The following is a 16,623-nucleotide window of genomic DNA, read 5'->3' as shown; positions in this document are numbered from 1 at the left end:
TATAGTAACATTTTTGTGTTCAGTGAAGGATAAATAGATGTTTGACTGCTATTTAGGAGAAATCAATGCATCTTGGCATTTCCATCTTTGTATATGTTTTATATTCCTTTGCAAAGTGATCATGTGTTGCTTGGCTCACTCTATAACTGTGCAATCAAGTTTTTGTTTAGTTTACATTAATCCATTTGGTCATTTGTAGGTTTTGTTGTTGTTACTTACTTTATCTTCAATATCCTGAAGCATGTTAAAAATAAATAAAAATAAATATATATACACATATACCATTTTCCCTTAAATCTGGAAAAATATTGAAAATACAAACCAAAATAAACACTATAATAATGTGGAAATAAAAGATGTCTTAATTTAGAATACATTTATCATTGTAATCTTAAAGGATAAGTACAAGGTTTCAACTGACAGGTACATGCCACTTGAAATTGCATGAATAATAAGAAACATACAGTACTAAGATTAAATAAAGACATCTACACGCAAGTAAATCATCCATATTTTCTTGCTAGATACAGGAAAAACTTTACTAGTCTTTTGGGACTAAAAATGGAAAAAAATGTACGAAAACTTTTTAACAAATAATTCTAAGTGAAAAAAATCATATATAACTGTATCATCTCAATCTGCATTCTAAACCTTGCTAATGCTATGACACCTTTATATAGTTCCTCATGTTGCAGTGATCCTCAGTCATAAAATTACTTTCATTGCTACTGTTATGAACCATAATTTAAACATCTGTGTTTGTAATGATACATTATGATTTATTAAAACCACGGGAGACCAAAATAGCAAAGCAGCCATACTAGTTAGCTATAGAAGCTGGGGGGTGGTGACACACACATTTAATCCCAAGACTCAGGATTAAGTAGACAGATCTTTGTTAGTTCAAGGCCACCCTGACTATACGAAAGAAACAGCTCACACAAAAGTGATCTCAGCACCTGGGGTCACATGTCTTTAATCCCAGCACCAGAGAGGTATAAAAGATAGGATAAGGGTCCTCAGTAAAGTATCAGGATTATTCTGGAGCCACACTAAAGATAGGCAGCAGTCTGAGGCTTGGAGACATTATCCTGGGTAGAGGTAAGAGCAAGTGCACATGGCTGCTTTGCTTCTCTAATCTTCAGACCCCTATATCTGTCTCTGGGTCTTTTGTTTTTCATGTTCCAGTGTTTTCTAAGGTCTTGCGTGACCCTTGTGAAAGGGTCATTTGAAACCTGTCCACCAAAGGGGTCATGACCCACAGGTCAAAAATAATTGACCTAAAGAGAAAAAACCAAATTTATTATGCATGCTCAAAATATAAATAAAGAAAATTGAAAATGACTGGATTCACAAGAACATTCATATAACAGAAAAGAAATAATAATAAAATCAAAATAGGCCAGTGACAAGGAGGGAAAAAACCCAAAGATGTAACTGTCAAAGTTAACATTACCAATACAGAAGGCACTTGGTTTAAATACTAAACCTTATCCTTCTTAACAAAAGCCAAAAGTGACATAATATAGAGACTGTATTCACATCCATTTACAGACAATGAGTGTATAAAAAACAATACAGGTGCAGAATCAAATAACGCAGATAAAAAATAGCGGATTATTTGTCTGTCAAATTGACAAATAAAAGATTATAATCATCAATATTGGCAAGAACATGGGAAAGTAGGTTTTCATCTATATTGCCAGATAAATAAGTGGCCTAAGCATTTCAAACATTAATTTGATAACACACAATAATTCTTAAAATTCTGCACAGCCACAAAAGTGTGAAAGTCCTCTATTTCAGGACTTTCTTAGCAATTCTGGCAGCATGAGAATACAATCCTTGTGGGGCTACAAGGCTGTAGAGAAACAAACCCCAAGTCAATCCAATATCTAAGTAATATATAGACTAAAAAAGTAAAACATGCACTAAAAAGTGAGGAGGTAAGACTAATAACAAGTGTACATTTTAAACACTTCTGAAATAGAAAAAAAATGGATATTCTAAAAAATGTCCAAACAAGCTGCAACATGGTGATAGTGAAAAAAAATGGATATTCTAAAAAATGTCCAAACAAGCTGCAACATGGTGATAGTTTTAGAAATGGCTTGTAATTTTTATTTTTCATAATTAATATTAGACATGTTTTGTAGACAAGAGCCAAATTGAGTAATTATTTAGGTGGGATATCAATGCCTTGGAATATTTTGTGTATCTTTATCAAAACATAGACCTGTGTATTAAAAATACATTTTACTATAAAAACTTTAACAGTAAATAAAACTAAGCATATTTAAATGTAGTATTTGGATGTCAACTTGACACAGCTAGAGTCACCAGAGAGAAAAGCCTTGCTGGAGAAACTGCCTAGATTAATTGGCCTGTGAGCATATCTTGGTTATTAATCGAGGCCCACTGCGGGCAACACTATCTTAAATCAGCCCTAGACAGGTGGTCCTGGGCCATACCGGATAGCTCTGTTAGCTTGGACCTGGGACTGAGCCAGCAGCCTTTGTCTGTGGGTTCTGCTGTACCTCTTTGGCTGTGAGTTCTCAGGTCAGAGCTAATGCTGCAAGGAACAAGAAGCAGGCCTGGCTTCAGGTTCATGCATTGACCTCCCTCAATAGCAGGCTGTGACCGGGAATTGTAAGATGAAAGGAATCCCACCCCCACCCCAGCTGCTTTTGGCCACAGTGTTTTATCACAGCAACAGAAGGAAACTACAGCAGAGGTGTCCACAAATACTACAATTTTACTTTAAAGCATTCAACTGTAGCAAATATTAAGAGAAGATAAAAAAGTTCATATATAACTTAGAAAGTATTTATGTAAATGAACAACAAAGGCAGAACAACAGAGTTTAATAAGGTCCAACAATAGAAAAGTAATTACAAAGATTTGAAAAATCTTTGAAAAAATGAAATCAAAAGATTTGACCTAGTCACATGATCAGATATTAGGAATCATTAAAAACTGACATTTTACAAAATAACTTTTAAATACTCAAAATATCGACTCTGTGTACAGTGTGTGTGGGGGGGGGGTACAAGTCAAAATAGCAAGTGGAGACTGTTTTTTACTTTAAATAAAAAAGGATGCAGTGGAAGCAGAAGAGAACAGGAAATTGAGTGTCTGCTATAAAGATGTGCAAAGAAGTGTAAGCCATGGCAAAATGCTAGCAGTGGCTATGATATAGCCAGGGCTGTCCTGTAACTTCCTTTGTAGACCAGGATGACCTCAAACTCAGAGATCTGCCTTCTGAGTGCTGGGATTGAAGGTGTGCCTTACTATGCCCAGCCTATGATATTAAATTTTAAAGAGTAAAATATTAAGTAGCTATAGCTACTTAAACTTACATAACTTCAAAATTTAACAACTTGAACAGTTATAGATAATCAAAGAAATTACTTCCTAAACCCTTACTGTACTAACACCTGCTTTTCTTCCAGTCAGGATATTTCCCAACATGGTTATTAATAAGAGTACCACAAAAATTTTTGTTTAGATGGCTAAGTTTTATCTGAAAAAAAAATGAGAATGTATCATAAGGATACTTTGAAAACACTAAGGAGATTCAGTGTATTGTTGGGTCTACTGTGAGCATAGGAACAGTGAACAAACTTAATTTGAAGAGCTACTCTCAACTTAAATAAAGTGCAAAGATGCGATGCTTGAAAAACTTTAAAGCAACACACCAAATGTCAGAAACATACACTGAAGACCTAATAGGGAGCTATCGCCGAAGATCTGACAGCATCAAACTATAGGCAAACATCACAAATCTTCCCTCAACTGCAAACAGAATCGATAGCTTGAGATCCACTGGGGAGAATAACAAAGCAAGAAACATGGCCACAACACTTCAATGGCACAGTGCTTTGAAACAGTTAATGGGATGCTGGGAGGAAAAGTCACACGATATGAATCCTGAAACGTAAATAAGCCGAGGATACATTGGCTAAGCTAATGGCTGCTAAGGATGGAGAGTCACACTCAGCTTAAGAGAAAGCTGTAAACTGACTGCAAAGAAATAAAACTTCAGACACAGAATCATTGTAAATGAACAAATAAAAACAAAGAGGATTAGAACATTATTTGCTGTTAAGGAGGGATCATTTCTTGAGGGAAAGATGAATATGAAGTCTTTCCACACCTCCATTTGCTATTCCTGGGGGGGGGGGAGGGAACTACACTGATTGGTTTTCAGATCTTGCTAGGTTTGGGCAACAAGACTGGGTTTGAAAATGTGACAGAATATGCTAACGTAGGTCGTTATGGAAATCCAGTCTCCATAATCAATAGAATAAACAAAATAAGGAAATCAAGTTTCATGAACCAGAAACAAATATTCAGATGTTTTAATTAGTTGTTGGTCACTAGATTAAACATTAATAGATACAGGCTTACCTCTTTATAGACTTGTCTCTTTTCAGAAATAGTTTGAAGGTGCTTCACAACAAAAGATACAATAATGTCAACACAAGAGAACACAGGGACAAGGGCAAGACAGAGTATGCTGATAGGACTTTACCTTCCCACGTATATTCTTTGGAAAATCTTCATAGCTCAAACTTTTTGGCATTGCTATGCCCTCTCAGCCGTGGTATGGCTCAGGGGTGGCACAAAACCATAGCAATAGGAACTCAGTGATGTCACAATGACTTGGTCACAGTACAAGCATGTGAAAGCCCTTGAAATGCCAGGGCTGATGTTGAAAGCTCAGGGCAGAAAGTGATGCAGGTACCAACTCAGTGTCCATAAGATGATACCATGAATGCAGACATTACTAGGGCTAAGAAAGGCAACGTTTTTTAAAGAGTTTTTAACAAGCATACCCTATTGCCACACTTTCTTTTATTCTGCATCTTCAACCATTCTGAAATACAGACGTAATGAGCTGGGATTGATTCAGTGTTCACAATGATGTGGCAGGCAGCTCTATCTGTCCTCACAGCTCATGTAAGAAGATAAGCAAACAAGAGCAGGAATGGAACTTTACTCTTTGTCAAAATTATGTATGAAGCATACTATATACAATTTTGATAAAATTATATGCTCACATTAAAAAAAAACAAATATCAAAGGGTACAGTTTACCACACACTTCAAGAATGCATTGTAAGCTACAGAACATGATCACTGAATAACAAAAAGTTGCCAAAGTGACCGTGTACTCGATTAGGTGAACACTAGACTTCTGTTATAAATGGGAACTTGCACAGGATTTGCTGAGCCTTTATTAAGAGGCTTAATGGATAATGTCCAGTGTTAATGTGCCTACAGAGAAGCACACAGGAGACTAGCAAAAAGCATACCTCTCCTTGTTTCCATCTATTCATTTCCAGAGAAGATTAAGTGGAGGAGATGCCCTGGCCTGAATGTAGACAATAACAGCCATCAGTTGTTGGTCCAGGTGGACTACGAGGAGACAGGAGAAAGCCAAAGCAGGCACACATCCCTACTGTGATGAGTTGAAACCTCTTAAGTCGTGAGCCAAAATATACCTATTCCTTCCGTAAGTCCTTTCTGTTGGGTAATTGACAGAGCTGTGGGGAGTTAGACGGACATAGGTAGCTTGCACTAACAAGGAATTACACTTTAGCATCATTTTCTAAAGCACACCCAAAGGTGATCTTCAAGATTAGCACATCTCAGTGAACTTACATGGGGCTGGCCTCTGGTCACGGTAACACTTTCCTGAGACTGCTAAGAGGCATAACTATAAGCTTTATGTAAGTCCCAGCTGGCAATGCTCACCTAAATTGGTATCTACTATGGAATAACTGATTAGGTTGAAAAACAGATGAGATCAAAGCCTCCCCTCTAACAGAATTCCTTTTTAATTTTTCATGCAATATATTTTGATCATATTCTTTCCTCTCTTCTAACTCCTCCTAGATCCACCCCCACATCCTGCCTGCCGAATCTTATGTTCTCTCCCCTAAAAAATAAAAAGCAAACAGGAAATCACACACACAATAAATAAATAAGCAAACAAAACAAAAAACTATGGGAGTCTGACTTGTTCTAGCCAAGTACTTTAGAGCATGGGGCCTTCCCTGGAGTGTTGTTGACAAGACTCCATGTCACTCCATTGAAGAAAAGTAATTTTCCTTATCTCAGCACCATCAATTTCAAACAGCTTCTTGGACATCTAAAAGACTTCTTTATCTGAATTTGAGAACTCACACAAGCGCTAGGATTGAATCAAGTCGGTTCTTTTGCTTATTCTGTCCTCACAAGGTTTCAAGAACCCTACTCTCCATTTCCGTTTTTTTGTTTTGTTTTGTTTTGTTTTGTTTTTTTGTTTTTGTACTAATAACATACAGGAACAGCTAACTGTGAACATCCTCTGCTCCTGAGACTGGCTATTCTCTGGGAAACAGAAAGCAGTCATAAAGGCAGTGATTCTGTAAGCCAAGACACAAGACCAACAGTGAACAGAAGAGATGGACCAAGGCATGTATTTAAGACAGATGTTTACACTACAAAGAACGCCATTCAACAATTTCCAGTTCCCTCCTCGGTTTAGTTTGCAGATCATGGTATTTACAATAATAATAATAAGCATTAACTAAAGTCTTAATTATATGAGCATTTTCTTAGTGTCTTGGGGGGGTTGACCTATAAATTCCTATCTCATATTTAATTTAATCTTATATTCAAAATTTACTGTTATTAGCATTATAGTACACCAGGAAGCCCACCTGGTAAGAGGAGGTCTCGATGTGTACCCTGGCACTGCTAAGTCTCCATGTGACCATGAAGTGACCAGCTCCAGTGCCCCTTTCAGGCCAGGCTTGAATGGCACAGTGTATAGTTCCTGCCTTATTCCCTTTTTTTTTTTTTTTTTTTTTTTTGGTTTTTCAAGACAGGGTTTCTCTGTGGCTTTGGAGGCTGTCCTGGAACTAGCTCTTGTAGACCACGCTGGTCTTGAACTCACAGAGATCCGCCTGCCTCTGCCTCCCGAGTGCTGGGATTAAAGGCGTGCACCACCAACGCCCAGCACCTTATTCCCTTATATCTTTGTATTTGATAAACCTTTCGAGATGCCTTGTTTAGTAGTTCATCTAAACTTTGTCTTCTTTGCACTTGCTTTCTTACCCACTGCCCCCATCCTTAGCTCTCAATTCTCTGGGGCAGGAATGAGTCGAGGCTTTGCTCTTCTGTCTATATTCTTGACTCAAATTAAGCCACTACTTCCCACAAAAGCAGCAGTCAGGATGGAATGGCTGCTGCACTGAAAGGTGAATGCAAAACAAACACAGCTGTTGGGGAGGAACACGGAGACTCACTTCAAAACACTGTAGCCCACGCACTGCTTATCGTGTGGATGTGCTACTCAGGCCAAGAACAGAACAAGGTAGTGCCAGCATCTTACGACCAGGAACGAAAGCCAGTCTTCCTAGTAGGAGCTCAAAGAATGCTCAGAGTGTGAAGGGACCATTCAACCATGCCTTGATTAACAGTGATGCTTTGCTAATTAGTACAATGGCTGGTGGAAGTGGGATTCTGTTATGAACATGTCCATTAACTGTGACACATGTTAGATACGGGTTCTTTCTACTTTTTAAAGACTTTATTTTTAATTTATGTGTATGTGCACATGTGTACAAGTGTAAGCAGAGTGTTAGATGCTCTGGAGCAGGCTCTGACCTACATAGCCCAAGAGGATCATGACCAAACCCCAGCCATGGCCAAATGTCCCCTGTTGAGAACAGCTGTTCGAAGGATTGGTAGTCATTTGAAGCCAATGATCAGCAGCTCTTTTCCCCCTGGGAAACCTTTTCAGCAAAGAACAGAAAATTGGGACATCACTGATTTCACAAAATGGGTTCCATGAATAACTCCATACCTGCCTGCCAACACACTTTAGCTCAATAAGTGTCCATATGTATTGGAAAATTGGGGTGGGAAATGGTTGTATCATAACCTGACAGCAGGGTTGGCCTGCTAAGACAGTGCATAAAACTGTTGAAAGTGGCCACACATGTTTGAGGTAATGGATCCTGTCCCTATCAGAGACCAAACTAGAAATTCTGATCCACTATTTCTGAACTAGGACACATGTAAAATAGATACATGAGCACACTCCTGTGATTCCATGTAAGTAAGACTCGCAGCCTCTATAACATGCACAGTTCTGAAGCCTTTGAACTCTTGTTCGGTTCAGGTAGGACTGATGCTCAGCTGATGCTGAAAGTGGTTTACGCTTGTTTTGCTTGGACACTGTTGTCTATGACAGGCTCCCTGTAAAAAGTTTTGTAAGTCACATTTTAGAATGAAGCATAGTGTGCTTCCACTATAACTTGCTAGGTTCAAGTTACAGAGTAATAGGAAATTTCCACTTGGAGCTCAAACCACAACCTCAAGTGTCCAGGTTGTCCAGCTGGAGTTTTGCTCTCAACACTCATTTAAGACAAGAACAGGGAGAGCACAGTCCCCAGTGTCTAAGAATCAAAAGTGAGATTGACTCTTAGGGCTTCTGGGCTCTTGAGTCTTCTCTAGCTCTTGCTAGTGCACACTTATGGAAGACATGCATGGAAAATGAACACCTACCATGTCTTAAAAACCATGCTGAATCAAATTCAGAAGCTGGAGGCAGAACCAATTTCGAGAAGACTAAAGTTTTACAGGAAAAAAAATGCATCTGTTGGGTAGATAATCATTACAATGGGGAAAAACTTTAAAGATAAAAATTAGTTGGAAGAGGACAACATGGTAAAGCACAGAGAAGCGAATGCACGAATGCACACGCATGGAGCAGAAAGGGACACTCATTAGCACACCCCGCCACAGCCGGGACCAGTGCTGTCAACCACTACCCACTACTACTGCATGGGAAAGCAAGTGGCTCTTGGCTAAATCACAGCTGAAGTGGCACAGAGTGTGAAGAAGCATGAAGAAGTTGGGGTTGTATAGATGAGGGTACAATTATACTAAAGTGTATCTATTTTCTTATTTCTAGGTGGAGAATAAATGTCTATTTCCAGGCATTTGTATGTAATCTTGTTTCATCCTGAACATTACAAAGCTCAGATACTCTGAAAGAGAGGCAAGTTAAACTGCACTATCCGGGCCAAGGCACTCAGTGGGACTGATCTGACAAATAAATTGGACAACACAGAGACAATTACTTTAAGACTACTGAATTCCTTTTCTCTGGATGATCTTGTGTTTGTTCCATTTAAATTTAATGTTCCCACTATTGAGAACAATTTGCAAGTCAACTTCTCTTGCAATCTGCTTCACAGACCTGGACACACACACACACACGCACGCACGCATGCACGCACGCAAACCCCCCTCATCGTCCATGTCATTTTATGGGCAGTAAGGCTCCAGCTCATTGTTGACTAAGGGACGGCTGGAAGGCCAGGAAGTAAATTGGTTCTGGAACTCCTACCTCTTGTTGGTAGTTTATTTCCAGAGTCCTGGAGTTCCTTCTTTCAGCACTGTTTTAAAACTAAAGGAAGAGCATTGAAAATGGACTCGCTGAGTACACCAGGTTATTCTGGCATGTCTCAGCACAAACAGGACTATAAAAATTGTCTGCAGTAGTGGATACAGAGCATTCCAGAAGTATTTCCAAAGCAGCCTCTAAATTGTACCAGTTCAACTCTCAGGAAGAATTAAAACACATGCCATGTGTGATGAGGAAATATCCGGATGGAAGAGTGAGCAGGGGCAGGCTGGTCAACTCAGGCTATCAGGCAAGTCTGATGCACAAGAGGAGAGGGGAGCAAGGAGACCCAGGACAGCAGGACAGCGGCTGCCCTTCAGAGCAGAGCTGAAGGTCATATACACACGGCTGACACATACTCTCAACTGCCAAGTAACAAACTGAAATGTTCATACAGGGGGTCACCAGCAACAAAGCTCCACATCTGTACATATTCCTTCAGAATGGCTTACTTGTGCATAGGACAGGGTGAGCAAATCCAGTATGACAGACCAGTGAAATACAATTAGATCCACAGATTCTATGCAGCAGAGAAGAAACAAAACAGGTATGGGATAAGGAAAGCTGCAGTTCCTTCCTGGCTGCTAACTCATTAGTCTGCTTTCCTGTTTGTGAACGTCATGGAATAGACCAAATACATCTTAGATCCCTAACATGCACATTTACCACATGTGTCTGCTATTATGCATTTTGAATCTACAATATGGCTAAGTCAGAGGAAACGCAACAACTGAACCTGTTGTGGTACCAAACTGTTAGGATTTGACAAGCAAACAGTGAACACCATTTGGAAATAGCCATGTAGCTGAGACACCTGGTTGCCAGGAGAAGAACTGTGGGTTTGGCACTAGGAGTGCATATGCAGCTGCCACAACAGAGACTTTGCAAAATTCACTGGGTTATTCCACAGCTTGCCACAATCTGGAAAAATAAAATGTAAGATTGGGCGGGAGGAGACACTTTTCTAAGGCCAATTCAAGTCACGGCTGCCAACCAAATCATACTAGTTTTCATTTTCTATATACAAACGAGTAAGGCCCAAAAATGACAAGACATCTATCTAAACTTCAGTTCTGGCTCTTTGTGGAGGTGGGCACAGAAGAATTACATTGCAAACTCAACCCCAGGTGGGAAAAGAAAAAGAATTGATGTGACTCTCAGGAAAGCTCCCTGAGGAGGCCTAGGTAAGAGTCACTCATCAGCTCTACTCTGATACACTCCCAATACAACCTTCACAGAAAGAATGCCTCTTCCCAGTGAATTGAGCTGTAGTGGATGAAGTTAAGACAGCAGCATTTTCAACTAAAACCCAGCTGTTTTTAGAAACTACTAATCGGATGATGGTAGGAGAGCTAGCAATGAGGGACTCTGAAGAATAGCCATGAACCAAAGAAATGTTTCCTACATGCTGATTTTAAAACTAAGATGCAGGGCAGTGGTGGCACTCGCCTTTAATCCCAGCACTCAGGAGGCAGATGCAGGTGGATCTTTGAGTTCGAGGCCAGCCTGGTCTACAGAGCGAACTCCAGGACATACTGGGCTACACAGAGAAACCCTGTCTTTGAAATAAAAACCAAAACAAAAAAACAAACAAACAAAAAACGGAAAAAAGAAAGGAGGGAGGGAGGGAGGGAGGGAGGGAGGGAGGAGGGAGGAGGGAGGAACCTAAGACGAAACTCGGAGAATAGAATTTAGAAAGAGCTGGAAAGATGACTCAGTAGTAAAGAGCACAAGCTGCTCTTGCAGAGGACCTGGGATGGGTCCCTAGAAACCACAAGGTAGCTCACAAGCATCTACAATTCTATTTCAGGGGATCCAGCATCTTCTTCTGATCTCCATAGGCACTAGGCATGCACATGCTTACATGAAGGCAAAATTTAAGAGTGGAATTTGGAAAACTCTGGGGAATAAAAACTATTTTTGAAATGTTCTTCAATAAAGCTAACACCTTTAATCAAAGAAGCAGAGTACTTAGGCCATCACAGAACTGAAGTTTTTCCCCAACCCAATAACAAGGAGAAACTTCTTAAAAATGTTTAGCTTTTATATAAAACCATCAGTTTATTTGGCCATTAATGATAACCTCAGGCTTAAAACAGAATGGAAGGGAAAGAAGTCTTAAAAAGGAGGCATAGAAAGATAGGTTTGCATTCAAAGTGTAACCACACACAGATTACAACAGACACACAAACAGGGTGGGTAGAAGCCACTTCAGTCCTGGACCAAGATGGGCGAGGGGGACATGCAGGCGAAGACGGCCAAGAAGACAGCTGTTAACATGCCCGTTGGAGGAGCCGAGCTGCAGTGCAGAGATCACGGAGAGGAGACAACAGGTCTCTGCTTGGACTCCCTCCTTTTTCCTTCTTTTGGCTATTAGACACTGGGTCAGAGAACTGATTCAGACATACTTTTAGTTCATGACAGGTTTGTTCAAGCTATCTCTTTCTCCATTTTAATTTAACTTTTATTTTAAAAGATACAAGGTACAGAGAAAAAAATCAAATCAAATCAAATCATTAGAGGAATCACTAATAGCAATCAGTGCAGAGCAGAGAATCGATTACATCGGCAGTCAGATCTTACTAGAATAAACGTATCACAGAATTTAAATTACACCATCACCTGGCTTTTCAATGACTCGGGTGTCTTTTACACATAGCTGACTGGTTACTCTGAAGAGGATGGGCCTCACCTCTCTGTTGCCTTAAGACCTTCCTTGCTACATCCCAGGCAGCGCACCCTATGGGGTGCATGACACAGAAAACAATTCCACAGTGGTTGTTCTGGGAGTCTTCATGCATAGTCCTTAGCTGTGTTCTCACGTCCAGCTATACCCCGATGTGGGAGGACTATCTAAAAATCTAGAATCCTCTAGCATGTTGTGTGCACTTTTAATTACAGTCTACTCAGGAATGGCAACTTACATTTTTAACAACTTTTACCACTTATAAAGACCGAATGGGACATAGAAGTGATTAAGAGTACATCCTGCTCTTTTAGGAACCATGTTCAGTTCCCAGCACCCATGTCAGAAAACTCACTACTGCCTGTAACTCCATGTCCAGGGGCTAAAAATCCTTTTGCCTTTGCAAGCACCTGCATTCAAATGTGAGTGTACATACATTTTAAAATTAGACCAGCAGCAACTAACCCCCCAAGAAAGATTCAACATGAAGGAAACAGGACAATTTATATACCTCAGATATGTATTTATCAACTCGTATACCATTTTAAGGACTCAACGTAACATAACCACACAAGAAAGATGGAATATGAAATAATGTGAAGTAAGCATCACATTTTTATGCACGTATTTTCATTTTTGACTTATTTTACACTCACATTCATTCAGTCAGTCAAGGGTACAATTGCAGACAAGAGTCACGCAGGAAAGCCACCATTTAGTGAGCGCAGACTATGACTCTTCCCACTAAAGCTCCCCAGGCAGAACCTTCTCTAGGTTTGGATTCAACAATAACGAGCAGCCTCAGGACTTTGATTAGGTTTTGCCTGCTGGGAAGTGGGAATATTATAAACTGCCTGACAGGAGTATCCTGTTGGCTTTATGGTTCCAGCTCTCATCTTAATTAGAGATTGCCATTTGTGAGTGTGATTCTCATTAACCCATCATTTGATCAGACGCATGAAAGCTCCTAACATCTGCACAGCCAGGCACTAAGCATTCAGACTACAACCCAGAAGAAAGTGACACCACCCTCGACCTTCTAAAGCAAGTAAAGTCTATGTAAAACAAGGATATTAATGACAAATGGGAGTGACATTTCACACATGTTTCTGTTACTAAACACACTCATATAGGGTATATACTCAGTGGTGGAGCACTGGCATGGTTTAAGCAAAAATATTCAGACAACAGATAAAGCATTATATATGCATTAGAAACAGGAAATCATAGTCTTGGGGTATGAAAGATTGTGTAGCTAATCATGTGCAATTTTTATAATATATATAATGATATAGAATATGTAATATATTGGTTAATATTTTAAAGCTAAAATATTAAACAATACTTCCAGACAGTAACAGTTCTCAGCCTTCCTAATGCTGTGACCCTTTAATATAGTTTCTCTTGTGTTGTAGTGACCCCAACCACAGAATTATTTTCATTGTTACTTCATAGCTATAATTTTGCTATTGAGCAGTGTCTCAGTTCCTAAGACAATGAGAAATATGTGAATAAGAAAAAGACCAATATAAAAATTCTAATACATTACTTCAAACATATCAACCATCCAAACCCCCTAATACATACACAGACACACACATGTAAACACATGGGGGGGATGCACACACAATAACTACTATTTGCATAGGTGACCAACTTCTGCAGTTTCTTTCGAGAGACAGAATAGATGAAGACAAACTGATACAGCTTCCTGAAAACAAAGGTTACACACGCTCAGCATAAAGAATCAAAACTGTGACTCAACTAGTATGGTAATAGTTTGCTAAAAGTTCTAGCCTAGTACTTTAGAAAATTTAGTGTATTAGACAGCGACTCGAGTTTTTAAATGTTGAATGTTATGTGATCTCTGCCATTTGTCACCATGGGCAGAATATTCTCAGCTACAGTAAAAAAAACTAGCACTTTCTCGATCTGCACTAAAAAGACAGCCTATTTGCTTTGAAAAATGGCTACTACCTGCCTGAATCCAAAACTGAAACCAAGCCGTGTAATGACGTTTACAAGCTAACACCTCCTCTAACACTCTGCTCTAAGGCGACCATAAATGATCTCCTGCAATCTTAGCAAAATAATAATAGTAATTCATAAAACAAAAAAAAATCAGTTTATATTTTACAGCTAATAGCTTGTGAGATTACTGAAGGCATACACTGTTCCCCTGCAGTGTGACAAGCCTGGTTTAGGCGCTGGAGGAATTCCTTCCCAGGCCCCCCTTCCTCTCCGTTTCCTTTTTTCTTTTCCTCTGGACTGAGATGAATAAAGCAGTAATGATGACAGGATCAAGGAAGAACTGACGACTGGCTGGGAAATCTGCAAAAGACTGCCTAGCTGGTCTTAGCAACAAGCTGTCCTTTGTCCTGGTGGAGCTTTCTGTCACCTGAGATCACCCACATCTTCAAGAGATAAAATGTAACATAAAACCATTCACTGATCTATTGTCCATATGATTTCTGCAATCCACTGGATGCAGAACTTTCCCAATGCGGTTGGTGGAATGGCCTGGCCTGGCCATCTCTAATCAGCTCTAAGCAAGCACACAGACACGTTATAAGCAGGTGGCACTATTTAGGATAATCTGTAAATGAACCTAGGGTATTCTGAACATGTTTTCTTTATAACCAAAAAAAATAAATAAATTATATAACATACATACATGCGTACAACAAACATATGCTAGAAGGCTAAATGCTAAAATAAATGACCCATCTGGAGAATAAAACAAACTTAATATACATAGTCATTTGTTCAACAAGTATTCAATGGAAAACTCTTTTGCACTGGCCTCAGACACTGAGATGGACATAGTGGATCATAATAAATATTACCCTACCACATTCTCATTCAATGGCCATAAGGAACAATACTAAAGCTCCCATTTACACACAAAGCCATAAAAATACGAAGAATCCATCCCTGTAGATGAATACTAATTTTTAAGAACTTATAAATTGTGGTAGGGGGAAGTGCACAGGTTATCTACACAAACAACTTTCACAAAAGATTATACATGACAAGGAGAACAGATGTTGGGGGGAAAATGAACTAGAAAAAAAAAGTGAGCTAGACTAAAAGTTGAGAGCTGAATAAGCAGGACTTAGATGACCAGAGATGTTAGTCAAAGGCCATCTCAAGAAAGATGACAATAAACAGAGGTACTATGGAGGAAAGAAAGGCAGTCTCGGCAGGTATGTAAGCTGAAGGGAGAATTATATTACAGTAAGAACCAATGGGAGCTACATACACCACACATAAAGACTTGACCATCTGGCTAGGAGTCTGACTTATTCCTGTAGATTATAGGTAACTAGGGAATGAGGGGAGGATGACCTTTTAAAGAAGTCACCAAGATAAAAAGCATTTGGAAAATCAATCTTCCTGTGCAAGGTGATTTAGAAAGCAGAGACAATGCAATGCCAGTAGGGAAGTCATATATAACCAACATCAGATAAGAAAGCAAGAGGGGATCTATTTGAAAGAGGGGTAAAAAGGGATCAAGAGACGATGATGGGGGACAAGAAAGATGATGCATGTTTTTCTCTTACATGAGGAATATTTACACACACAAATACACGTGCATGCACATAATATAAAAACACAAGAAAGAGTATTTGGCAAGTATGCGGCCAGCAGGTGTTGGGGGGGGGGCATACAGCATGCAAGGGTAACTGGAAGATGAATGAGCAATGTCCAAAGGCATGCATGTATGACCATGTCAAAACAAAACCTATTATTTTATATGCTAACAAAGAAGTGATGGCTTTAAAGAAGAACTAAGCTTTTCTCCATCTACTGAGATGACCACATGATTCTTGTCCTTGCCTCTATATTTTATTGTGTCTACTAATTTGCATATACTGAATCATCCTTTTATCTCTGAAATGAAGCCAGTCTGATCATGCAGCATGACATTGCTAATTTGCAGCTGAATCTTGTTTGAAGTACCTTCTAGAATATTTTTGTGTCTGAATTCAACAAGGAAATTGACCCTCGCTTTGTTTTTGTTTGTTTGTTTTGTTGTATTCTGTCATTGGGATAACTAACAGTAGCTACACAGACTATGTCTGGAAGCATTGCTTGCCTTTATTTTTCTATTTTTTAAAATTTACTTTAAACTTTAGTATTTAGAAAAACATTGCAATTCTCTCTCTCTCTCTCTCTCTCTCTCTCTCTCTCTCTCTCTCTCTCTCTCACACACACACACACACACACACACACACCCCAAAATTAACTAGACCCAAAATTAACTAGACCCAAAGATTATAGAAGTCAATGAACTTCTATAGTAACAGCAATAGTTGGGAAAGCATTGGAATTAGTTGTTCTTAAAGGGTCTGGTAGAATTCAACAGTGAATCTATGTGGTCCTTTCTCAGTAGACTGTTACTACTGCTTCAATCTCCTTGCTGTCTGCAGATCTGTTTAAGTCATTTATATTCTATTGGTTCAATTTTG

At 39.3% G+C, this 16,623-nt stretch overlaps 1 protein-coding gene across 1 annotated transcript in view; it reads right to left on the bottom strand.

The window, feature by feature from the left end:
* The window catches only part of Chchd3 (coiled-coil-helix-coiled-coil-helix domain containing 3), a 263,514-nt gene that overhangs the window by 97,815 nt on the left and 149,076 nt on the right, over window positions 1-16,623 (bottom strand). The gene's annotated exons all lie outside the window — the stretch shown is intronic.

This window comes from Cricetulus griseus (assembly GCF_003668045.3).
Source record: "Cricetulus griseus strain 17A/GY chromosome 1 unlocalized genomic scaffold, alternate assembly CriGri-PICRH-1.0 chr1_0, whole genome shotgun sequence".
Taxonomy (NCBI): Eukaryota; Metazoa; Chordata; class Mammalia; order Rodentia; family Cricetidae; genus Cricetulus; species Cricetulus griseus.
The sequence above is the reverse complement of the archived record's forward strand: the minus strand, read 5'-3'. Positions and strand labels throughout refer to the sequence as shown.